Below are 26689 nucleotides of genomic sequence, written 5' to 3' on the forward strand. Positions count from 1 at the left end.
AAACACAAATAAATAAGTAAATAAATAAATAAAGGACAAAAATAATTGTAATAAATCTAGAGATAAAATTGAAAACAAATACTTCACAGATCATCGTTGCAGTACTAGGAATCCAGAGCTTTGAACTCTTAATCCAGTACTCTGCCCACTGTTGGCAAGGTTGTCTCCTTGTGATAAAGACCATGAAAATGGAGAAGAATCAGCAATAGGAACTTCATTTAAGTATTGATGGGTACTAGAACACAGTCCTTTACCAACAAGATGGTAAGAAGAAAGAAACAAGCTATATAGGAAGGGATCAAGCATTAAGCACCTACTGTATGCCAGATATTATGCTAAGAAGTTTATAACTATTACCGCTTTTAACATTAACAACAATCCTGGTATATAGTGCTATTATTATTCCCATATTATAGAGATGGAAATCAAGGACCCAAATGGCTATGTAGTCCAATCAAGATATGAGAAAGAATTCTAACAAAAAATACCAGAGAAGGAATTATGTCTGAATACAGATTGAAGTGCGCTCTCTCTCTCTCTCTCTCTCTCTCTCTCTCTCTGTCTCTGTCTCTCTCTGTCTCTCTCTGTCTCTCTCTGTCTCTCTCTCTCTCTCTCTCTCTCTCTCTCTCTCTCTCTCTCTCTCTCTCTCTCTCTCTCTCTGTCTCTGTCTCTCTTTCTCTCTCTCCCTCTCTTTTTCTTTCTCTTCTCTCTCTTTCTCTTCTCTCTTCTCTCTCTCCCTTCCTCTCATTTTTTAAACTTTATTTTTCTTGAGGATTCTTATTTTCATTAGGGTGGGAAATCTATGTTTTCTTTCACAATATGACTTATGGAAATGTTTTGCATAACTTCACATGCGGTTTCTTAATTGTGGGTGGGGATATGAGAGAGAACCTAGAACTCAAAAATTTAAAAAACAAATGTAAAAAATTGTTTGAAATGTAACTGGGGAAAATATTAAGGCAATAAATCAAATACAAATACCAAAAAAAGCTAGCTGGGAAGTTTTTATTCATCCTTTCCTTTTAGACATTCAAAAAATAGAAACCCATGACTGCCAAGTTATCCAGTCATTCTTTTTATTTCTTTTCTTATCCAGGCAGAAGGTGGGATACCAGAGATATATAGATAGCCTCTCCTTTCCTCGGAAGACTTTGTATTTGTCCTCAGGATGTGTCTCTATGCTCCTGAATTGCCATGTTTTAGGATTGTTGTTTTTCTTTTTCTTTTTTATTTCCTTCTAGTCCCATTTCTTCTATATCATAGTCATTAGGTAGAGAACAAAGGAGAAAGAAAAACTCTCTTTCCCTCCCCCAAGGACATTTCCTTCTCAGTGTCTAGGATACAACTCTCTAGGTAAGAATTTATGTCATGCTTACTGACTGACCACTTGACTGGCTGATCTGCCATGAGATTTAGCAACTCTGAACTGGATTGCTGTTTTATGTTTAGACCCAGAACTGCGTGTGATGCTTTGTCAATCCTAAGATATTTCCTGTGCATTTCGTCTAACAGCCAAAATCCTTATGATCCTTTCAAATTGATTGAGAACGTATCTGCACGTAGAGCTCTAGTGATGAGGTGATGGGGAAAGTATTTTAATACCTTGTTTACCCTATTGATTGAAAGTATAATTGAAGTTGGGATGGAAGCTCACCCTTACATTCTTCCCTCAGTTAATCATTCAAAGTCTCCCACAAATCAACGAAGTTTCTGTAGCAAAGTCCATAGAATGCCAGTTTCCACTTGTATGACCTTCAATTAAGTCATTTAAATATTCTGGGTCTTAGTTTTTTATCTTTTTCCATGAAGGGATTGAAGGAGATATAATCATAGATTCTGAGAAGGGCCCTAAGAGTCCATTAAACTTTTATATCCCGCTTTTATTTTCTCTGACCTCTTTGGAAAGAGGTCTATTGGGAAGAACGCTCACTAGCTCTCTGGCTCTTAATACTTCTGGGTATTTGGGGAAATCATACACTGAAGCTCAGTTTCCTCTTGGCAAATATGAGGGTTGGGTTGGAGTATTATTTCTAGCTCTACTGCTCTCCCCAAATCTAAGACTCATGTCAGACCAAGCCTGGATTCCTTTTCTTCCTAATATCCCAAATATAGAAACGGGGGCACCACTTCCCCCAAAGGTTCCCTTCCCATGTATTTCACTGACTTCTTCCATGTTCCTAAGGATCCCAAATGGTATTTGCCCTTGTGGTGTCCTCTATTTTTTGAAGGATGAAAATGATCATTAAAGCACTATAGAGATTTACTCTAGCTACTCTCTCCTATTGACAAACTTCCTTTCTGTACAGTGTCATAGTTTCATGCCAAGTTTGTGATTTTTTTGCTATATGCTCATCAATGTTCTCTTTCTTTTCAGAAAGCTACTCATCTTTGTAAAACTCAGTTCCCTCTTCCAGAATGACCATCCTTATGTCTCATTTCTTAAGCACTTGACCATTTCCAAAGCTCTCTCCTCCCAGTGTCTGCCCCGCTGACTTCAGAGGGTTGCTGTTATTGTTGGCCAATATTATGCTCCCACTAATTGTATATTCTCCAAAATGCCTAGAATGACCTTGGTCACTGATTCAGTGTACAGTAAATATAGGCGTGGATGCACATGAGTGCACTTGGGCAGTGGCTGGTCCATTTGTTGTTGTTCAGTCATTTGAGTCTTGTCTGATTCTTCATGACTCCATTTGGGATTTTCTTGGCAAAGATACTAAAACAGTTGCCATTTTCTTCTCTGGTTCATTTTACAAATTAGGAAATTGAGGCACACAGGGTTAAATGACTTGCCCAGGGTCACACAGCTAGTAAGTGTCTGAGGCTGAATTTGAACTCAGGTCTTCTGGATTCCAGATCCAATACTCTCTTGATAGTACCACCTAGCTGCCATAAAGCAAGATGGCTGACTAAAAATCATTCAGAAACTATTAAAAGTCTTTGATATTCATTGACCATTTTATTTTAGCAATACATATTTTTATTAAAGCTTTTTAATTTTCAAAAGATACGTATGGATAATTTTTGAACATTAATCCATGCAAAACCTTATGTTTCAATTTCCTCCTTCCCCTAGATAGTGAGTAATCCAATATAAGTTAAACATGGTAAAAATATGTTCAATCCAATATAAGCATGCATATTTATACAATTATCTTGCTGCACACAAAAAAATAGATAAAAAATTTAAACATGAGAAAATAAAATGAAAGCAAACCACAACAAAAAGAGTGAGCATGTTACACTGTGATCCACACTCTGATCCCACAGTCCTCTCTCTGTGTGCAGATGGCTCTCTTCATCACAAGATCATTGGAACTGGCCTGAATCATCTCACTGTTGAAGAGAGCCATGACCATTGGGATTGATCATTGTATAATCTTGTTGTTGTTGGGTATAGTGTTATCTTGGTTCTGCTCACTTCCCTTAGCAGGGAAAACAAGGAATATATATAAATATGGCAACAACAAAAATATTCCCTGCCCTTTTAATAAGGGAAGACAACCTCTAATTAGGTAGTAGAGTTGGGAGGAAAGATGCATGGAGGAGAACTATGGAGAGAGAGGATCTCGGCTAGGAGGGGAATGAAGGAGTGAGCCTTGTCTCTTCCTCAAAATGGAGATTCTGGAAGGAACTCAATAAAAGTGCAGGGCGAGGCAGTGGATAAAGTACTGGCTCTAAGGTCAGGAAGACCTGAATTCAAATACATCCTCAAACATTTACTAGCAGTGTGACTTTGGCCAAGTCACTTAACTCTGATTATTTCAAATAAATAAGAGTACAGGGCTGCAGGAAAGGAGACATTTTCCACTAGAGTGAGAAAGCTGGAGAGGCAGTCATTTTTCTAGGATGAATAGGCTTCTGGGACATGGAATAGAAGTCTCCAGTCAGGAAGACAAGAGGAAAGGACATAGAGCTGACCACATTAAGTGGCTTCTCCAAAGTCATGCAGGAAAAGCACGTCACAGGAGGGGTTTGAAGCCAGGTCTATGGTTCCAGAGTCATGTTCTTCATAGTGCATCATGTAATATCTTCTTAATTATCACCATAGTTTTGATCAGTGAGAGATTCATTATTATTGTTCTCTTTGTGGTGGTGTTTATAGACTTTCCCACCCTGAAAACTACCCTGAGAGGGACAGAAAACAAAGAGAAAGATATCTTAGATCACTGAAAATTGGAAATAAAATATTCCTCTGTATGACTTTGGAAAAGTCTCTGTCAACTATCTAGCTAATTAACTAATCTCTCTTATAACTAACTAATAAACATTTATTAAGTACCTATGATATACCCAGAACAGCACCAGATATGGGAAGTACTCTTAAGGAAGAATACTGCAAAGAGACCCAATTTGGAGCCTTCCTTTGTATTCTTGGCCCTTAGCTGGTCCTGGGACATAGCAGGCCTTCAATAAAAGTATTTTAGCTAAAGGAGAAGACTTGTATCTAAACCTCTGCTCTGTGATCCTGCCTATGAGCCTTCACGTTTCTTCCTTAATAAAACAAGGACCAAATGAATCGTAAGGCTCCTTCCAATCTTAAATCTCCCGATTCAAATTTGGGACATTCTGGTGGAAGTTGGCGAAGGAGTTAAAAAGCCCTCTGGGTCATGAAGTGGCCCCCAAGCCATTGCATTGAAGGATCCAAGAGCAAATGGCCCTGAACCAGTAATTAGAGGGGCTCAAATGGACTCTCAAGAGGAGAAGAATGCCTTTTTAACCCAAGATGTTTCTGTACCGGCACAGATAAGTCTATTGTGTTGGCTCGATGACCCAGCTCTGCTGCCTTTTCAGAATGTCAAGTTCATGGGCCCCGTAGCACAGAAGCCTTTGAGAGCCTCGTTCATATTTTTCATCTGTGAATACACCCATTATTGCCAATGCTCCAGTCCAAAGGGCTTGAGAAATACTCGGGTTCAAAGGATTTTTCCCATTGAATTCCTATTTACAGCCTTGGGGAAGCAGCTGATATGTCTTTATAGACTCAGAGCTGGAGTGAAATTACAGCCTCCTAGAACATTGAGCTCCATCCACTCCAATCCCCTCATTTTATGGAGGAGAAGACAGAGGCCCAGTAAGGGGAAGTCACTTGTTCAAGGTCACTCAGGGGGTTTAGAGCAGAGCCAAGGCTTGAAGCCTCCCCTCCCGGGGAGCCTTTTGCCCGGGTGTCTCGGTCTTGTGTGTCGATGGGCCTGGAAAGGCCATGGAAGTTATGATCATACCGTGCTTTAGCATGAAGACTCAGAAATGGGGGGGGGCATCTGGAATGAGTTTGGGGCAACAATCCAGCCCACCGTGGGACACCTGTGATGCATTAAAGCCCCAAGCCCAGGGCCGGCTTGGTGCATTTGAGAAGCAGGGGCCTGCAAAGAATACTAACCTGTGAGAATGTAACCAGAGAAGGGAGATTTCAGGGAGGGGAGCCGGCCAGAGTCTGACTGTCTCTGGGGAGGACGAGTCCAGGCAGAATGTTGAAAGCTGAACAGTATTGAGTTTCCACACCATGAATCAAGGAAATGGCTGCTTGTGGATGAAACTTTAATTCTTGCAACCACTGTGACAGAAAACTAAGATTAGGGAACGTCACGTGTCCTTGCTGGGAGCTCCAGAACATTAAGGGCTCCCAACAACTACATTAACATGTAAAGGGGACACTAAATGACCCCAGAAGGCTCCCAAACTGGGAAAAGCAGTCAATCTGGAGTTTGGAAGAACTGAGTTCAAATCCCTGAGAGACCTTAATCAAGAAGCTTCTTCCTGGGCCTTAGTTTGTCATTCTCAGCTATTTTTCCCAGTGTGATCAGACTTAATAATGACAGACAGTATCCTTTCAAATTGTAGAGTCTATAATTCTACACACATACAAAGAAAGAATGGATTAAACCAGCAGTGTCAAATCAAATAGAATCAGGCTCTCTAAATCATTTGTAAGGTTCTCTGCTGGCTCCATATTGACTTGGAGAAAGCACAATTTTACATTATGTAGCATTTTTATTTTGCTAAATACTTTCCAAATACATTTGCATTTTAAATATTAATATTTAATAATAATAATAATAATATGGTTCAAGCCATCCTGACCTCCTGGCTATCTGACACCTTTGTATGGTCAGTGACAGAACTGAGTATGGCTGCCCTTTTCAGATTAATTGGAGTGACTCCCCAAATGTTAGTGATAGAAGAGAATCATTGAATTTGGGGGTTCAGGTTCTTAGATCTCTGGAAACATAGATTCTTTGATTCAATCAACAAGTATTTATTAAGTGGCTAGTTGTTGCCTACAGCCATGTCTAGAAAAATGGTGGGTCATAGTGTTTTGAATTAGGATATTTCATGACATCTATTCTGATTCGTTTTATAAATGAAGATTTCTAAGATGTGAGACACTTCTGACATTTTATGTTTTAAGAAAATAGGATAGCGTGATGTGAGAATTGGCGGGAGGACTTTCATGCATTCATTCTGCTCCTTACACACAAAATGCCATTGCCAATTTCCAAGTATCTGCACTAGATCTAATGCTCAAAATGTGCTCCCTCCTCATCTTCACCTCTTAAAATCACCAAGACTCAGAAGAGAAACCATAGTAAGGGTTCACAGGAAATACCTTCTGCAGAAAGTGTAGTTATAGTTAAGGTTTTTGTTGTTCATTCATTTTAAATCATGTCTGAGTCTTTATGGACCCATTTGGGGCTTTATTAGCAGAGGTAATAGAGCAGTTTGTCATTGTGAGACAAACAGGATTAACTAACTTATCCAGGGTCACATAGTAAATGTCTGAAATTAGATTTGAACTCAGGCCCAGTGTTCTATTCATTGAGTCACTTAGCCCCTTAGAATTAAGGCTGCCTTCTTTTTATTCTGTAGGTATCTATGTTCATGCTTTCTTTCCCATTAGAATATAAGCTACTTGAGAGCAGAGACTGTTTATCTTTTGTTCTAGGCACATAGTAGGTGACTAATGGATGCTTATTGACTTAGTTGCTAATCCAAGCAGAGATAACAAGGAAGAAGTCATTTATTTTTATATTTCTCTCAGTCCCCATTGTATAATAAATAAATCAAATAAGATGGGATCCTGCCCTCCTGAAACTTTTAGTGTAGTTCACAAAGATAGGAACCCAGAGAAGCATTCTTCCTCTAGGTATTTGTCATAGAATCATTCAACAAGCATCTATTAAGTGCCTACTAGGTGCCAGGCACTGTGCTAAGAACTTGGGATAGAAAGGGAAAATAATAGGTCCTCCATATAGCTTGAAGCCCCAGGGGAGCATCCTGTGCTTATGTGGGTAGGTCCAATACAAGTTCAGAGTAGAAGGAAAATAACTTTTGCTCAAACCCCACCTTCTGCAGGACACCTTTCCTCAATCCCTCACGTGGTATGGGGTAGTCCCTCTGCCAATGCATTTCTCACCTCCTCTGTAACTTAGACTTTTGGAGGGCTGCCTAGGGCACCGAGATGTAAAATCTCCAGGGTAACACATGCAATATGTGTCGGAGGCAGGGCATGAACCCAGGGCTTCCTGCTTCCAGAGCTGGCCTCTATCCACTGCTCTGTGCTTCCTTCTATGTTTGCCATATTTAAACTTAAATTCACAAATGGTAGATCGTACTAGTGAGCAATCTCATGGAAGATGGTCTCAGAGTAAATGTGACTTTGGAGCAGAGTCTTAAAAATGGAGTGGGGAAGAGAAGGAAATCAAAGTAATGAGGATTAAATGGTGAGCCTAGCAATTGTTCCAAGTGTTAGATCATAATCTATTATTAATGACTCATTACCCCTTCTCCACCTTTACCCTTATTCATAAACCAGATTTGGGTTCAAGGACACAGGTTCTACATTCCCCCTACAAAAGGTTAAAATTAGACTTGATGATATATTTCTACCATGTTTAACACATGAACTACTTGCCATCTAGAGGAGGGCATGGGGGAAAAGGGGGGGGGGAATGGAACACAAGGTTTTGCAAGGGTTAATGTTGAAAAATTATCCATGAATATGTTTTGAAAATAAAGAGCTTTAATAACAAAAATTAGAATTCATAATGTCCTTTTCCTTGTCCTATAATTTTTTTTAAGAAACAAAAGGAGACAGATTTTCAGACAAGAATTAGAAAATAGTAGAGGATCAGCAGAGCAGTGAGGCAATTATGCTCTTTAAATAAATAAATCAAGACCAATTTTCCCCTCCCATCCCTACAATATCACTCCTTAGAAAACTTCAGCACACTTTTTTCTCCTTTGTTCTGATGGAGGAGCAGAACAAAGCAGCTGGTCCCCTCCAATGCTGCCATCGGACATAGTGTGTTTTTTGGTCCATGACTGGTTTTGTTGGATGAGTAAAATTTGAGTCTTTGAGGAAAGCAGAACAGCCAGCCCATCGAATGAGAGTCTCCAAGGTCAAGAGGCAAGAGAAATTCCTTGGAAGGACAAAGCTTATGGATTATAGAGGTGTTTGGGCCACTGAGAAACAATGAATTTCCACCAGAAGACTTTTTCTCAGGGGTGCCAAGGAAAGGAAATCCAAGCAGTCAAAATGTCAATCAGCAGTCCCTTTAAAAGAGGCACTAGAGAGGTGTAATCCAGGGACTGAGGATTATGGCAACAAAGGGAAGCATCCCCTTCTAGACTGTGATGTGAACAACAGTGAGCAGGATATTGACAGGCACATCAAGGAACAAGAGGGATTTAATGATGGAAGGAACCAGGTACATAAGCTATAAACCAGAACCAGGTACTCGAACATAAACCAGGTACGGTGAGAGCTTAGCAGTCCAGAATCCTTTGTATCTAGGAAAAAACAGTTTGAGCTGCTCCTCTGACTGGCCTCTGAATAGCTCGCCTTTCTGTCAGTTATTACCATTTCTTTCTATGGGAATTCAATTGTATAGGCTGCTGTGAGCTGCCATTTTGGAAATCTTTTAGTAACAGAACACAGGAAGGACTGTGGGGTGATTGATCATATATGGTCCAATGGCTGGTCAAACTTTTGTTTCTCCCCACCATTCCTTCAATCCTCATGGAACAATAGCCAGTAAATCCAGTTGTGTACTTCCATTGGAGTTTGCTGATGTTTTGACTGATTAGTCCATCAGTCAGTCAATCTATTACCTTTCATTATACCCTCAGCTCAATGCCTGGAACATAGTAGGTATTTAATAAATGTTTTATGACTGACTGACTGCCTGACACATTAATATCAGGCTTTTCCCTTTTCCTAAAGCACTGCTTCCAACAACATATGGCTGAAAGTGTTGCTGCCTGATACATGATAGAAGGTGAGAAGCAATGTGGAGGAGTGAATAGAGTACTGTATTTGGGAGGCAGGAAAAACTTGATTTTTAATCTCATTTCTGCTGTGTAACCATGGGCAAATTCCTTCACTTCTGAGTGTTCCAGGAAACCACCTAAGGCTCTAAGTTAAAGGGGATACTAATATGCATCAGTGGAAGGAGTTTCAATACTGGGAGTTCCCCCAATCAATTTTTTAATGCCCTATTCATTTTTTAAATAGACAAAGGTTCTCAATTGAGAGCTAGAAAACATGAGAAATGAAATCATGGAAGCATGGGCCTAGACCAATATCTGGATATCCAGATAGAAAATATACACCTCTCAGTAATGGATAAGAAACATAGAATTCCTGTGTATGATCTTAAGTGAGCCCTTCATTTCACACCATCTTGAACCTCCTGAAACAAGTTCCTCAAATGTGCATGCTTGCAATTTTTTTTTCCTTATTGCCTAGTTGATAGAAAGATAAACATATACAAATATAGATAGAGATACACAGAGAGAGGGGGATGGAGAAAGGAAAAAAAAAAGTGTTCTGGATTGAAAGTGAGGAGACATTAGTAAAAATTCCTGTCATACACATAGCTGTATATTTCTGACTCTGTTATGGGCCCCACATCCCGAGGGAGCTATAGGTAAGAAAAAAAATCCTTATATACGCCAAATATTTATTACAGCATTTTCTGTGGTAAAGAACTGGAAACAAAGTGAGGAATGGCTAAACAAATTATGGCACATGAATATTAGCATTCTGCAAGAAAAACTACATGTGATAGTACAATGAGTGGTCTAACTTCTATTTTTGTTTTTGTTTTTGTTTTTGTTTTGTTTTGTTTTGTTTTGTTTTTTTGTTATAGGGAAAGGTCTACATGAACTGATAAAGAGAAAAGTAAGTAAAACCAAAGAACTAACACATGGAATAACTACACTAATATAAATGGAAACAAGAATCACACTCCCAAAAAAACAAAGTTTAATGTTAAAAAAAATAGAAAGATCAAAGAGGATTCAAGCTGAAGAGATATGAGAGAAACTCATACTTTCTTGGAGATGGAAGGTCTACGTGAGGTTACACATTATATGGGATTTTGGACTTTTTCCAATGTACTGATCAGTTGCACTGATGTTTTTGGTCTTTTAAAATATTTGTAAATATTGTAAATATTTTATTATAATATTAACATACATATTAATATTATAATATATTATTGTAAAATAATATATAACAAATAGGGATGGCTCTTTGAGAGGGGTTGGTGAGTGATCCTAGGGATGACTATGATGATATAAAAAATAATAAAAAACATAGACCAAAAAAAAAACACACAAGAAAAATGAAGTAAAGAAAAAGTATCTTTGATCTGCATTCAGGCTTTATCAGTTCTTTCTCTAGAGATGGATAACACCTTTCCTTCTAAGTCCTATTGAATTGTCTTGGATCATCATATTGCGAAGAATAACTAAGTTATTCATAATAGATCCTCATACAATATTGCTGTTACTACAACAAGATTGCTCATATTACTTTATATCAGTTCATGTAAGTCTTCCCATGTGTTTGAGAGAGCATCCTTTTCACTTCTTATAACACAATAGCCATATAGCCATTGGTTGGTGGGTTGCATCCTTTGTTCTCAAAGAGCATCAAAATGACATCCCTATGTTAGAGATGAGTCGAGCTATGACTGATCAGAACAATACAAGCTCATTATGATCTTACCATGAGTCGGACACCAGTAATCCATTCGAACATTTGAGGGGCTGCTCTAACTTTGAGCATCTCATGTTTCCTTTGAACAAATTAAATTCTTCTTTGCTCATAGAGCACAGCCCCTTCTCTGAGGAGGGCATGCCAGGCTGGGTGGTCCTGTGCCAGGTCTCCCATATTGTGCAATTGATTCTAACATTCTTAAGAGAGACCTTGAGAGTGTCCTTGTATCACTTTTTCTGACCACCTTGTGAACGCTTGCTCTGTATGAGTTCTCCATAAAATAATCGTTTTGGCAAATGTACATTTGGCATTCAAACAATGTGGCCAGCGGAGCAGAGTTGTGCTCTGTGCAGTAGAGTTGGAATACTTTTCAGTTTAGTTCAAGAACCTCCATGTCTGGTACCTGGAACTGCCTGTTAATCTTTAGAATCTTCATAAAACAATTCAAATGGAAGCGATTCAGATTCCTGGAATGGCACTGGTGTACTGTTCGGGTTTCACAGACATAGAACAGTGAGGATATACAACAACTTGTTAAGCCATTCCCCAACTGAAGAACATCCTCTCGATTTCCAATTCTTTGCCACCACTAAAAGAACTGTTATCATAAATATTTTTGTACCAATAGGTCCGTTTTCTTTGTGTGTTTTATCTTTTTGGAATACATATCTAGAAGTGCTATTGCTTCATCACAGGGTATGTTTTATAATCTCTTGGGCATAGATCCAAATTGCTCTTCAGAATAACTGTTTCAGTATGAAACTTCATCCACAGTACTTTGGTGTTTTAATTTTCCCACATTCCCTCCAACATTTGTCGATCTGACAGGTATGAGGTGGTGTCTCAGAATTGTTTTAATTTGCATTTTTCTCATCATTTGGGATTTAGAAATTTTTTAAAAATAAAACTATATATAGCTTTCATTACTTTAACTTAAAGTATCTATTTATGTCCTTTGACTATTTATCAATTGAGGAATGACACTTGTTTCTATAAATATAACTCAATTTCCTATATATTTGAGAAATAAGCCTATCAGAGAAACTCACTATAAAAGTTTTCTTTTCATAGTAATGATTACCAACTATGTATTTCCTTTTATTCTATTTTCTCCCTATTTATCCTACTTCTCTCTCTCCTTTTACCCTATTTATTTTCAAAGGTATTTTGATTTTTGACTTTTACCTTCCCAAACTGCCTTCCCTCCTATCAATTCCACCCCTTTTCTTATCCACTTTCCTTCCTACTTTGCTATATGGTAAGATAGATTTCTACATCTGAAGGTGTATGTTTTTCCCTCTTAGAGCCAATTCCAATGAGAGTAAGATTTATGTGCTTCCCTCTTTACTTTCCCCATTTTTCTCTCCACTGTAACATGTTTTTATGTCAGATAATTGATCCCATTTTATCCTTCCCTTTCTCCTTTTACTAGTGCATTCTTCTTTTTTATCCCTTAATTTTGTTGTTTTACATAAACATAGCATCACATTCAACTCATACTTCTGCTTTCTGCCTATGTATATACTCCTTTTAACTATACTAATAATAATAAGAGTTTTTAGGAGTTATAAATATCATTTTATCATGTAGGAATATAAACAGTTTAACTTTTTTTTTCTTTTTTTTTTATTATTATATATATATTTTATAATATTATCCCTTGTATTCATTTTTCCAAATTGCCCCCCCTCCCTCTATTCCCTCCCCCCGACGACAGGCAATACCATACATTTTACATGTGTTACAATATAGTCTAGGTACAATACATGTGTGTGAATATCATTTTCTTGTTGCACAATAAACATTAGAATCCGAAGGTACATGCAACCTGGGCAGACAGATATTAGTGCTAACAATTTACATTCGCTTCCCAGTGTTCCTTCTCTGGGTATAGTTATTTCTGTCCATCATTGATCAACTGGAAGTGAGTTGGATCTTCTTTATGTTGAAGATTTCCACTTCTATCAGAATACATCCTCATACAGTATTGTTGTTGAAGTATACAGTGATCTTCTGGTTCTGCTCATTTCACTCAGCATCAGTTGACCTAAGTCTCTCCAGGCCTCTCTGTATTCTTCCTGCTGGTCATTTCTTACAGAGCAATAATATTCCATAACCTTCATATACCACAATTTACCCAACCATTCTCCAACTGATGGACATCCATTCATCTTCCAGTTTCTAGCTACAACAAAAAGAGCTGCTACAAACATTTTGGCACATATAGGTCTCTTTCCGCTCTTTAGTATTTCTTTGGGATATAATCCCAGTAGTAGCGCTGTTGGGTCAAAGGGTATGCACAGTTTGATAACTTTTTGGGCATAATTCCAGATTGCTCTCCAGAATGGCTGGATTCTTTCACAACTCCACCAGCAATGTATCAGTGTCCCAATTTCCCCACATCCCCTCCAACATTTGTCATTATTTGTTCCTGTCATCTTAGCCAATCTGACAGGTGTGTAGTGGTATCTCAGAGTGGTCTTAATTTGCATTTCTCTGATCAGTAGTGATTTGGAACACTCTTTCATGTGAGTGGATATAGTTTCAATTTCTTCCTCTGAGAATTGTCTGTTCATATCCTTTGACCATTTATCAATTGGAGAATGGTTCGGTTTCTTATAAATTATGGTCAGTTCTCTATATATTTTGGAAATGAGACCTTTGTCAGAACCTTTGTTTTTAAAAATATTTTCCCAATTTGTTACTTCCCTTCTAATCTTGTTTGCATTAGTATTATTTGTACAGAAACTTTTTAGTTTGATGTAATCAAAATCTTCTATTTTGTGATCAATAATGATCTCTAGTTCTCCTCTGGTCATAAATTCCTTCCTCCTCCACAAGTCTGAGAGGTAGATTATCCTCTGTTCCTCTAATCTATTTATTATCTCCCTCTTTATGCCTAAATCATGGACCCATTTTGATCTTATCTTGGTATATGGTGTTAAGTGTGGATCCATATCTAATTTCTGCCATACTAATTTCCAGTTTTCCCAACAGTTTTTTCCAAATAATGAATTTTTATCCCTAATGTTGGAATCTTTGGGTTTGTCAAAGATTAGATTGCTATAGATGTACCCTTTTTTGTCCTTTGTATCTAATCTGTTCCACTGATCTACCGGTCTATTTCTTAGCCAATACCAAATGGTTTTGGTGACTGCTGCTATATAATATAGCTTTAGATCAGGTACACTTAGACCACCTTCCTCTGAGTTTTTTTTCATTAGTTCCCTTGCAATTCTTGACCTTTTATTCTTCCATATGAATTTTGTTGTTATTTTTTCTAGGTCATTAAAATAGTTTCTTGGGAGTCTGATTGGTATAGCACTAAATAAATAGATTAGTTTGGGGAGTATTGTCATCTTTATTATATTCGCTCGGCCTATCCAAGAGCACTGAATGTCTTTCCAATTATTTAAATCTGATTTTATTTTTGTGGCAAGTGTTTTGTAATTTTTCTCATATAATTCCTGATTATTCTTTGGTAGATGGATTCCCAAATATTTTATACTCTCAACATTTGTTTGGAATGGAATTTCTCTTTGTATCTCTTGCTGTTGCATTTTGTTAGTGATATATAAAAATGCCGAGGATTTATGTGGATTTATTTTGTATCCCGCCACTTTGCTGAAATTTTGAATTATTTCTAGTAGCTTTTTAGCAGAGTCTTTGGGGTTCTCTAAGTATACCATCATGTCATCTGCAAAAAGTGATAGTTTAATTTCCTCATTTCCTACTCTAATTCCTTGAATCTCTTTCTCGGCTCTTATTGCCGAGGCTAGCGTTTCTAGTACTATATTGAATAGTAATGGTGATAGTGGGCAACCTTGTTTCACTCCTGATCTTACTGGGAAAGGTTGCAGTTTATTTCTATTGCATATTATGCTTACTGACGGTCTTAAATATATACTCCTGATTATTCTAAGGAATAATCCATTTATTCCTATACTCTCAAGAGTTTTTAGTAGGAATGGATGTTGGATTTTGTCAAATGCTTTTTCTGCATCTATTGAGATGATCATATGGTTCTTATTAATTTGATTATTAATATGGTCAATTATATTAATAGTTTTCCTAATATTAAACCAGCCCTGCATTCCTGGAATAAATCCTACTTGATCATAGTGTATTATCTTGGAGATAATTTTCTGAAGTCTTTTTGCTAATATCTTATTTAAGATTTTAGCGTCAATATTCATTAAGGAGATTGGTCTATAATTTTCTTTCTCAGTTTTCGATCTACCAGGTTTAGGTATCAGTACCATGTCTGTGTCATAAAAGGAATTTGGTAGGACTCCTTCATCCCCTATTTTTTCAAATAATTTATATAACATTGGGGCTAATTGTTCTTTAAATGTTTGGTAGAATTCACATGTGAATCCATCTGGCCCTGGGGATTTTTTCCTGGGGAGTTGATTAATAGCTTGTTCTATTTCTTTTTCTGAAATGGGACTATTTAAGCAATTTATCTCCTCCTCTGTTAATCTAGGGAGCCTATATTTTTGGAGGAAGTCATCCATTTCACTTAAGTTATCAAATTTATTGGCATAAAGTTGGGCAAAGTAACTCCTTATTATTTCTCTAATTTCCTCTTCATTGGTGGAAAGATCCCCCTTTTCATTTGTAAGACTATCAATTTGATTTTCCTCTTTCTTTTTTTTGATCAAATTTACCAAAGGTTTATCTATTTTATTGGCTTTTTCATAAAACCAACTCTTGGTTTTATTTATTAATTCAATAGTTTTTTTACTTTCAATTTTATTGATTTCTCCTTTTAATTTTTGTATTTCGAGTTTAATTTTTGGTTGGGGGTTTACAATTTGGTCTTTTTCTAGCCTTTTAAGTTGTAAGCCCAATTCGTTAATCTTCTCTTTCTCAATTTTCTTCAAATAAGCCTCTAAAGATATAAAATTTCCCCTTATTACTGCTTTAGCTGCATCCCAAAGATTTTGATATGATGTCTCATCATTATCATTATCTTGGGTGAAATTATTAATTGTTTCTATAATTTGCTCTTTCACCCAGTCATTCTTTAAGATGAGATTATTCAGTTTCCAATTACTTTTTGGTCTATTTACCCCTAACTTTTTACTGAATGTAGCTTTTATTGCATTGTGATCTGAGAAGAAGGCATTTATTATTTCTGCCTTCCTACATTTAATTTTGAGATCTTTATGTCCTAGTATATGGTCAATTTTTGTATAGGATCCATGAACTGCTGAGAAGAAAGTATATTCCTTCCTATTGCCATTCAGTTTTCTCCAAAGGTCTATCATACCTAGTTTTTCTAATGTTCTATTTACTTTTTTAATTTCTTTCTTGTTTGTTTTGTGGTTTTATTTGTCTAAATCTGAGAGTGCAAGGTTGAGATCTCCCACTATTATAGTTTTACTGTCTATTTCTTCTTGCAGTTCTCCTAACTTTTCCTTTAGAAAGTTAGATGCTATACCACTTGGTGCATATATGTTTAGTATTGATATGGCTTCATTATTTATGCTACCTTTCAGCAGGATATAGTTTCCTTCCTTATCTTTTTTAACGAGATCTACTTCTGCTTTTGCTTGATCTGAGATAAGGATAGCTACCCCTGCTTTTTTGGCTTTACCTGAAGCATAATAGGCTCTGTTCCAACCTTTTACCTTTACTCTGTATGTATCTCCCTGCTTTAAGTGTGTTTCCTGTAGGCAACATATTGTAGGGTTCTGCTTTTTGATCCAATCTACTATCCGTCTCCGTTTGATGGGATCGTTCATCCCATTTACATTTACAGTTAAAATTACTAATTCTGTATTTCCTGCCATCGTATTATCCCCAGCTTATGCTTTTTTCCCTTGACCCCCCTGATCCCCCTCCCCGATATTTAATTTACAGACCCCCCTTGTGCCGCACAACCCTCCCTCTTTTTTTTTTTTGGATCCCTCCCCCCTCCCTCCAAGTCCCTTCACTTATTCTCCTTTTCCTTTTCCCTTTTCCTCTCCCCCCTTTTAATGAGGTGAGAGAAAATTCTCTGAAAAACAAATATGTTAATTATTTACTCTTTGAGCCTCTTCTGATGAGAGTAAGATTCACACAATGATTCTCCCCCTCACTAAGTTCCCTCAGATATGGTGTATTTTCTATGTCTCTTCCTGGGATGTAGTTTCCCTCTTTTTATCACTCCTTCCCCTTTTTCTGAACCGACCTCCTTCTCTTTACTACACCCCCCTTTTTTTCTTTTATATCAGTAAAATCAAATTATCCTTGAGTATTTTTATATACCCACAACAGAGTTACAGTTCTCAAGGGTTCTGTGTACCTTTTTCTGTTTCTCTTCAGTCTTGTGGATGTAGATCAAATTTTTTGTTTAAGTCTGGTTTTTTTCTTAGAAACATATAGAATTCCTCTGTTTCATTGAATGACCATCTTCTTCCATGGAAAAAGATGCTAAACTTAGCTGGGTAGTTCATTCTTGGTTGCAGTCCTTGATCTTTTGCCTTTCGGAATATCAGGTTCCAGGCCCTTCTATCTTTTAATGTGGAGGCAGCCAGATCTTGGGTGACCCTTATTGTGGCACCTTGGTATTTAAATTGTTTTTTTCTAGCTGCTTGCAGGATTTTCTCCTTTGTGTGGTAATTCTGCAGCTTAGCCACAATATTCCGTGGTGTTCTTTTTTTAGGGTCTATTTCAGAAGGAGTTCGATGAATTCTTTCCACATCTACTTTCCCTTCTGTTTCTATTATCTCTGGACAGTTCTCTTTGATAATTTCCTGTAAAATAGAATCTAGGCTCTTTTTTTGGTCATAGTTTTCGGGAAGTCCAATAATCCGCAGATTATCTCTCCTAGATCTATTTTCCAGGTCTATAGATTTTCCCAGTAAGTATTTGACGTTGTTCTCCAGCTTCTCATTTTTTTTGTTTTGTTTGACTGATTCTTGGGTTTTCTGTGAATCATTCATTTCTATTTGTTCCATCCTGACTTTTAAGGAGTTATTTTCTTCTTTCACAGTTTTTAGTTCTTTTTGTAAATGCCCAATTTCGTTTTTAAATGAGTTATTTTGCTCTATTGAATTTTTTTCCATTTCCCTAATTTTTTTTTTTGAGAATTATTTTCTTTTTCCAATTCAGAAATTCTATTTTCTTGAGACTTTTTTATCTTTTCCAATTCAGAAATCCTACTTTCCTGTGTTTTTTTAACCTTTTCTAATTCACTAATTTTGTTTCCCTGCATCTCCTGTGAATTCTTTATTTTTTCCAACTCCAATTTCAGGACATTGTTATTCTCTATCATAACTTCTCTTTCCTTTCCCCATTTTTCTTCGATCTCCCTCAATTTCTTAAGAGCTTCTTCTAGGAGAGAGTTATGTGATGGGGGGCAGGAATCTTTCCCCTTTAGGTTGTTATCTTCTGAATCTTTGCTGTTAACTTCCTCGGGGTTGGGTACCCGCTCTTTCTCTGTATAGAAGGAATCTATAGTTTTTCTAGCTTTTTTGCTCATACTTAAAAAAATCTTTTGGGGTCTGTCCCTGGGGTAGGAAATTATTTACTTCTTTACCAGCTTCCTCCCAGACCGGATGGATGCAGCGGCCCCTGCGCCCGAGCTAAGATAGAGCTCTGGGAGAGAGTTCCCCACCCCCTCCCTGGGAGTGCCTCAGAGGTGATTAGCACTACTGTGCTTCGAGGGCGTAGAATAGTGAAGACAGCAGGAAGCCCAGTCTATGTGTCCGGGTGGGGAGTGGATGTCTGCAGCAGGTGACGTGAGAAGCCCCTGTGCTCAAACTGGAAGTGTCTGCCAGAAACCGCGGTCCCTAGTTCAAAGGTTCCGCTTCTCTGGGACTTCCTGGAGCTGAGTTCCACTCCCTCCAGCTAAGCTAGGCAGTGTGTGTTGCCTTGGGCCGTATCCACCCACTTGTCAGTCTCTTAACTATTCTCAGGAGGGAGCTGAGGCCACACCCCCTGGTGCCGATTCTCTGCTGAGTCACCCCCAGTGGGGGGGGGGGGGGGGAATCTAATCTGAGTTTTAAAATATTTTGGCTTTCTCTTCTGAACTGCTAAATAATTAGCAGAGAAGAGCTAACAGCCTGTGCCAGATTCCTTTACCTCAGTGGCTTCTCTGATCCCAGAGCCCCTCCCAGCGCAATGGGCGCAGTGTGCCCCTACCCCACCGTCTGTGCTGGTCTTTCTTATTCCTCCCCTGAGAACTGACCTTTCCTGTTGAAACTCCAGATTCTCTTCAGCTGGTAAGTCGTGCTTCCAGTCCTTGTGGTATCTATCAGTCCTGAGCTAATTTTGAGACTTAATTTATCTAATTGGTTGTGAGGGAGTGAGGATGTTCACTGAGTCGTGTGTTTCTTCTCCGCCATCTTGGCTTCGCCCCCCAACAGTTTAACTTTTTAAAATCATTTATGATTTCTATTTACTATTTACATTTTTATTTTCCTTTTTCATCTTGTATTTGAAAGCCAAAATTTCTATTTAGCGTTGGTGTTTTCATTAGGAATATTTGAATTTTATTGAATGTCCATTTTTTCCCCCTAAAAGATTATACTCAGTTTTGTTAGGTAGATAATTTTTGGTTGTAAACCTAGTCCTTCTGTCCTCTAGAATATCATATTTCAACCTCCTTGTTCCTTTAATATAGCAAATGCTAAATCTTTTGTTAATCCTAACTGTGCTTCCATGATATTTGAATTGTTTCCTTCTGGTTGCTTATAACACTTTTTCCCCGACATGGCAGAGCTGGAATTTGTCTATAATATTCCTGGGAGTTTTCATTTTGGGATCTCTTTCAGAAAGTGGAGTGCATTCTTTCATTTTCTATTTTACTTTCTGGTTCAGAATATCAAAATAATTTTCTTTGATAACTTCTTGAAAGATCTCTAGGCTTTTCTTTTTATCAAGACTTTCAGGTAATCCACTTTTTTTTCTCCTAGATCTATTTTCCAGGTTAGTTGTTTTTCCATTGGGATATTTCACATTTTATTCTATTTTTCATTATTTTGGCTTTTTTGATTATTTTTTGATGTCTCATAATTTTAACTTTTAAAGAATTATTTTTTTCAGTGATCTATTGTACTTCCTTTTCCATTGGCCAATTCTACTTTTTAAGGTCTATTCTGTTTTTTTTCACAGTGTTATTTTCTTCAGCATTTTTTGTGCTTTCTTTGCCAAGTTGTTGAATTTTTTTTCATTATTTTTATATCATTCTTAATTCTCTTCTCAGTTTTTTTTTTTTTTTTACTTATCTTACTTGATTCTTTTTGAGCTCTTCCAGAACCAGAGATCAATTTATAGCTTTCTTTCAGGCTTTGGATACAGGACATTTGACTTTATTGTCTTCGTCTGAGTATTTGTTTTGCTTTTCCTTATCATTATGGTAAATTTCTGTGGTCAGAATTTTTTTTCTGTTTGTTCATTATTTTTTGATCTTATCTCTGTCAAAATGGGACTATACTTTCCCAACAGCCCCGAGTTTCAGGGGTTTTATACAGCTATTTTCAGAGGTAATTTTAGAGACCTGTATGTTTTTGGTCTTTCCAAGTTATGATCTACTATTCTCCTGCACTGTGTGCTGGTTTGTGAGTGACCTCAACCCTGGAACTGTGATCATGATCCTTGCTCCTCTCCACACAGGGACTATGACCCAGACACAAATGTCTATGGAATATAATAGAATCCTGCCAATGGTGCTAGCAAAGGGACCCCCCTCCTCCCGTAAATCTCATTGACCTGTTGTTCAATTCCTTTACCTTCTGTGGACTGAGAGTGCCACTGCTGCTGCTGCTCACTCACTCATCCTGCTTCTGGTTTGCTGAGGTCCAGAGGCTGCGCTGGTGAAGCCTTCTTAAGACTATACTCTTCTCTCACCTGGTGCAACAGATCTTTCCAGCTGATCTTCTAAGTTGTCTTAAGCTGAAAAACTTGTTGTGGGTTCTGTTGCTGTAGAATTTGTTTAGATTCATTATTTAAAGGTATTTGCAGAGACTTGTGGGAAAAATCAGGTAAATTCCTGCCTTTACTCTAACCTCTTGGCTCTGTTTCCAACCAAAATGATCAATAATGAAAAATGTATAATTGAAATGGAGAATATAGATTTTTTTCAGTTTTATATATAATGTTATTGTATAAAACAAATATCATAACAAGATGGAGAAAAATAGCTTAAAAATCACTTTAGCCAGAAAACATCTTATTTGCTTAGCAAAGGTGACTCCCAAAGGCGAGAATGATTTAAAATTATAAAATCTATATGAAATCTTGAGGATAATGATGGACGATTGAAGATTTGAGATACTCTCATCTCAAAAAAAATAGAAGGTAAAATCTCCTTTTAAAAATTTTAGTCAAAGACCACACTAAATAAAGCTATCCTGAATGTGTTTGGGGATAAAAATCGAAAGAAGAAAATAAATGGAAGAAAAATGGAAAAAATCTTGAAAGAGTTTGATCAAGACTGGTAGATTGCTTGAACTTACAGGTCCTAAACTATAGTATCTTACCTCCAAGATTTTGCATATGACAATTAACAACTCTAGCAAAGTTGTAGGACATAAAATAAACCTACCTATATCATTGACATTTCTATATATTACCAACAAAGCCCAGCAACAAAAGACAGAAAGAGAAATTCCATTTAAATAACTGTGGACAATATAAAATATTTGAGAGTCTGCCTGCCAAGGCAAACACAGGAATTATAAGAACACAATTACAAAATAAATTTCCCCACCTTACCCCAAGCTGGAACTATAGTGGTCAGATCCTATTGCTGATCAATACAGAAGCTTTAATCTGTTTTACTTCTTACCTGGGCAGGTTTCCTTTCCCTTAACCTAATGGCCCTTTTCCCTAATGGCTCACTTCTTGAGACAAGATACCTGATCCTTTGGAGATGAAATCTACTTTAGTGATATTGTATTCCATTGACAATCTACTAGGATATTTAAGATCTTAGAATTTTGGAATTTTAAGAGCCTTAGGGATCCTAGAAAGCTATGGCAAAACTCTTAAAAATCAATCAGTGATTTGCTCAACAGCATCCACAGAATGTTATTCAGATGTCACTTTACACTAACCTTCATCAATGGTTGGCAACCACACTACTTAACCAAGGTAGCCCATGGTGTGTTTATCCATGTGAGTAAGGAAGGCTGGGAAAAAAACAGTGAAAGACAATCTTCAGTTCTTTCCTCTAAATCCTGGCATTAATTGTAACAACACTGCCTTTTTCACCATCGTGTTGGGTATCAGAAATAGGTTTCAGGGGCTGCTCAAAGAAAGCCTTATTCTTGAACTCTGAATCAGCTAGGTCATATAGTAGAATGCTTGCCTTGAAATGAGAAAGTTGTTTTGATTTGGGGTTTTCTTGTCAAAGAAACTGGAGTGGTTTGCCATTTCCTTCTCTACTTCATTTAGCAGAAACTGAAGCAAACAGGATTAATTGACTTGCCCAAGGTCATATAAACTAGTAAGTATCTGAGGCTGGATTTGAATTTAGAAAGATGAGTCTTCCTTATTCCAAGTCTGATGCTTTACCCATTCACTGTACCATTCGATTATCCTGGAATAAGAAAGACCTGACTGCAAATCCTATATCAGACATTCACCAACTATGTAACCCTATAATAGGCATTTAACCTCTTATCTATAAATTGGGCATTAATAAATAATAAATATATAATTGGATATTATACAAAAAGTAATAGCTCTTACTTTACAGGCTTGTTGTGAGAATCAAATGAAATAATATAAGCAAAGTGCTTTGTAGATTTTAATACTGTAAAAATACCAATTACTATTAATATCATTATTATTATTGCTACTTCATTGTCAGTTTTTCTGGATTGGGGTTCTGTCAATATGATTTCTATTTCCAAATCAGAGATGCTTCAAGGTGGAAGGGTATTCTGAAACCATCTAGACCATTAATTCTGCAGAATTTGGCCAGGATTGGGATAGGCGACGAGACAAAGCAGGGGTAGAGAGTTATCAGCTTCAGAAAACCAGGAAGGGATGAAGCATTCTCAGATATCTTGCTATTCCTTTCAAATGCTAAAATCTAACAACACTTTGGGCATCAAAACAGAATATTCTCCAGGTCCTTGGTTAGATTTATGTGCATTCTGCTCAGATGCCAAGAGTAAAAGATCATGGAAACTAGAATTGGGAAGAACCTTGACCATCTGCTTGTCCAGGTCCCTCCTTTTACAGAGGAGAGAACTAAGGCCAGGAGAGGAAAGTCTCACCCAAAATCACAAGGATAGTAAATAGGGGAAAGAAGGGGTACTGGGAACAAAATCCAAATCTACAGATTTGTTATTCTTTCCAACACTCCATGCTACCTTTTGAATTCAGGCTATTTAATATTTAGTTTAATACTAAAGGCAAATGAAACCATTTAGGGGGCATAATAGAATAGCCTAGGTTGTCCTCAAATTGGTTTCTTTTTGTTTTCTCATCTACCTTTAAAGTTTTACTAGAAAGATATAATTATATATATAGCTATATCTTTCTAGTAAAATGAATTTACCAATAAATTTTACTTATATATATATAGTAAAATTTATTAGTAAATTAGTAAAATATATACAATACATTTTAGTAAAATTTTAAAAGTATACACATACACATAAACATACATACACATATTTCATGAGACTGGTGTCTGCCCAATAGACATTGTTACTCAGTCAGAACCAGAAAGTGCTGGCTTTCATTTGACTGAAAGAATTTTTCCAAAGACCACCCAGAGATTCATAGATTATAGGATTGGGCAGGATGCTTATTAATTGTCCAATACAGCCCAGTTATTTCACAAAGGAGAAAAGTGAAGCTCTGAATGGCAGGAACATGATATCAGAAAAAAACACTGGATTTGTAGTCAGAGAACCTGGATGTAAATCTAACTTATGTGGTTGGTTGGTAAACTTTCAGGGGCCAGGCACTTTGGTAAGTGGTGGGATGCAAAAAAAGGTAAAAAAAATAGCTCCTGCCTTCAGGGAGCTTTCATTCTGAGGGAGGATATAAGAAAAGAACAGTGTGTGTGTGTGTGTGTGTGTGTGTGTGTGTGTGTGTGTTAGGCTGGGTGAAAATAGATGCTAGATGTATGACTTTAGACAAGATACAATCCCTGGGTATCAGATTATTCAGTTTCTTGGGTCTTTACAGAGGAGAAAACCAAGGTTCAGATAACTTTAAATCCTGCTTCCTACATTGATTTCAGTGACTTTAAGCAAATCACTCTCTATGGGCCTAAATTTCTTTGTCTGTAGTAAAAAAAAAAAAAAAAAAGAAAGAAAGAAATTGGAACTTAGAATATGCATTTTCCGGCTCTGATGCTCTTGCTCCCGAGGGGCCCGCTGCACCAGTTAGTGGGCAAAGCCAGTGGGTCTCCCAAGCATTCTTTTCAGTCTGTTCAATTGTCCGGTGCCGACTCCCTCCTTTGCTTCCAACCTGTGTTCCTCCGGCCAGCTGGCAAGAAATGCTGTGAGAAGTGGTGCCATGTGGGTGGCTGAGGTATAAACAAGAAGGGTGCTGGGTTGTGTGGGCGGCCTGAGCCGGAGCGGGAATATGGGATCTCTGGGCTCCACTGGAATCCCGGCCCAGCTCGGGCCTTTGATGGCAAGCCAAGACGCCAGGACCTGTGGTTCGCTCAGGTTCCCATTCCAAGGTACTCCGCGGCAGAAGCAGGCGGCCCCTGGCATGGCTGAGCCTCCCCTGAGCCAACATTTTAAAAATAAGAATAATAAATGGAGAAAGGTTGGAGCTATTTTTAGACCTTTGGGTTGTGCTTTTTAAAATTCCCCTCAGAGGTTTGTTTTAAACCTATCCTTTCACTCCCCTGTGCCCTTTGACTCCAATATCAGTGCTAAGCCAGAACGTAAAAGCCCAGATTTTGAGCCAAAAGGTCCTGAGACATCATTCAGGCTATCTGCCTCAAGACCTAAAAGCTAGACAGAGACCGAGACCAAGATGGCCCCGCAGGCTGTGGCCAAGACGGCCAGAGCCGGGGACTGGTTCCCTCCGCTACACCCTGCTGTTTCCGGCCCATAAAAGCCCCTTCTGAGGCCAGTCAAGCATTTATGGAGATCTTAAGGGGCATGCTGTATTTGCATGTGTTTTTAAGTAGAGATTCTGGGAGAAATAAGAGTTGGAGCCCTTTTAAGAGTGAATGCCAGTCAGTGCAATGGCCTGGGCACCGGCCAAGCGTTGAACTGGAGGTCGGAAGGAGATCAATTGGATGCTAATTTCTAGAAACCTGAGGAGAAGGGGCCACCTGAGGTAGCTGCCAGGAAAACTGCTGATTGGGAAAACACCCTCATTTGTTTTTGTGCAGACAATCGATCAAACCATCAGCTAACAGGCCTTTATTAAGAGTTTCATGTGTGCCAGAGATTCAAAAAAAGTATAGGAACAGTCCCGGGCTGGCCCAAATGTTTGGTGGAGGGAGTGGGGGAGCAGGAAATGCTCCCAGAAGGAGGGGTCACTTGGGCGGAGCCTTCAAAGCAGGAGCAAAAGGGGTTTCCTTACCTTGTGGCTATAGAGTTCATGAAGATCCCTAAACAGCCTTGCTTTGGTCAGTGGATCTCACAAAGTAAACACAGATCCTGCTAATGGAGGAAAAGATCCATCAGAAGGCCTGCAAGGGACTGCTATCAAGCCACCTTAATGTCTAAAGGAAGGAGTCCAAAGCCTTACCCACTGTGTGAATCATGCTTTGCTTGACTTCTTTCCAAATCAAATGTGTTAGAAAGAGCTCTGGGCCTAGAGCTGAAGGCCTAGAACATCTCTTTAGAGCCCCCTTCAAGGCAAGAAAGTGCTAACTCCACTGCCTAAGGAGAACCAAGTGTTAAATTTTCAGTTGAAAATCAGCCAAGGCTAGCAATCAGACAGAGCTTAATTTCTTGTTCTGTTGATTGTCTTGACTTAAGAAGGTGATAGGAAAAATGTTAATAAGCTCATTAAACTTAAATGTGTTTGGTATAGAGTTTTTTAAATTTCTAAAATGTTTTTAATGATTTAAAAAAATTAAATGCAAAATAAAAAAGAAAAGAAAATAGAAAAAGAAAGACAGAAAATGAAGAAAATTGTCATGTGTCCAGTAGAACATTGGGGAGGATTCAAAATATGTAATAAGTTTCCAGTTCAAGAAATAATAGATAATAGAAAACATTATAGAGCTAACTCTTTTCTTGGCAGGTTGTTTTTTTCTCTGCTGTGCACTTTTTACTTTATTCTTTTTATTTTCCTTTTCCTCCCTCCCACCTTTCCCAAGCAGGCTGCAAGTAAGCCCTTATATATTCACACACACACACACACACACACACACACACACACACACACACACACACATGCGTACAGAATTAAGAACTTTGATCAATGCAAAGATGAACTATAATTTCAGAAGCTGAATGTTTTAGATGGATATGTAAATATGTATTTATAAGTATGAATGCAGGAATATGTATATATATGTATTAAATATGTATGTATCATAAGCATATAGATTTTCTTCCCTTTCCAATAGAGAAGGGAGAATGGAAAGGAACAAATAGATTCTTATTCATTAAAAAATAAAATAAATAATAAAGTTCTTAATCTTGATAATGTTGTTATTACAGAAATCATTCTCTTGTTTCTTGTTCAGTTCACTATGTGTGTATATATATATATATATATATATATATATATATATATATATATATATATATA

The sequence above is a fragment of the Sminthopsis crassicaudata genome, chromosome 4, assembly GCF_048593235.1.
Source record: "Sminthopsis crassicaudata isolate SCR6 chromosome 4, ASM4859323v1, whole genome shotgun sequence".
Lineage (NCBI taxonomy): Eukaryota > Metazoa > Chordata > Mammalia > Dasyuromorphia > Dasyuridae > Sminthopsis > Sminthopsis crassicaudata.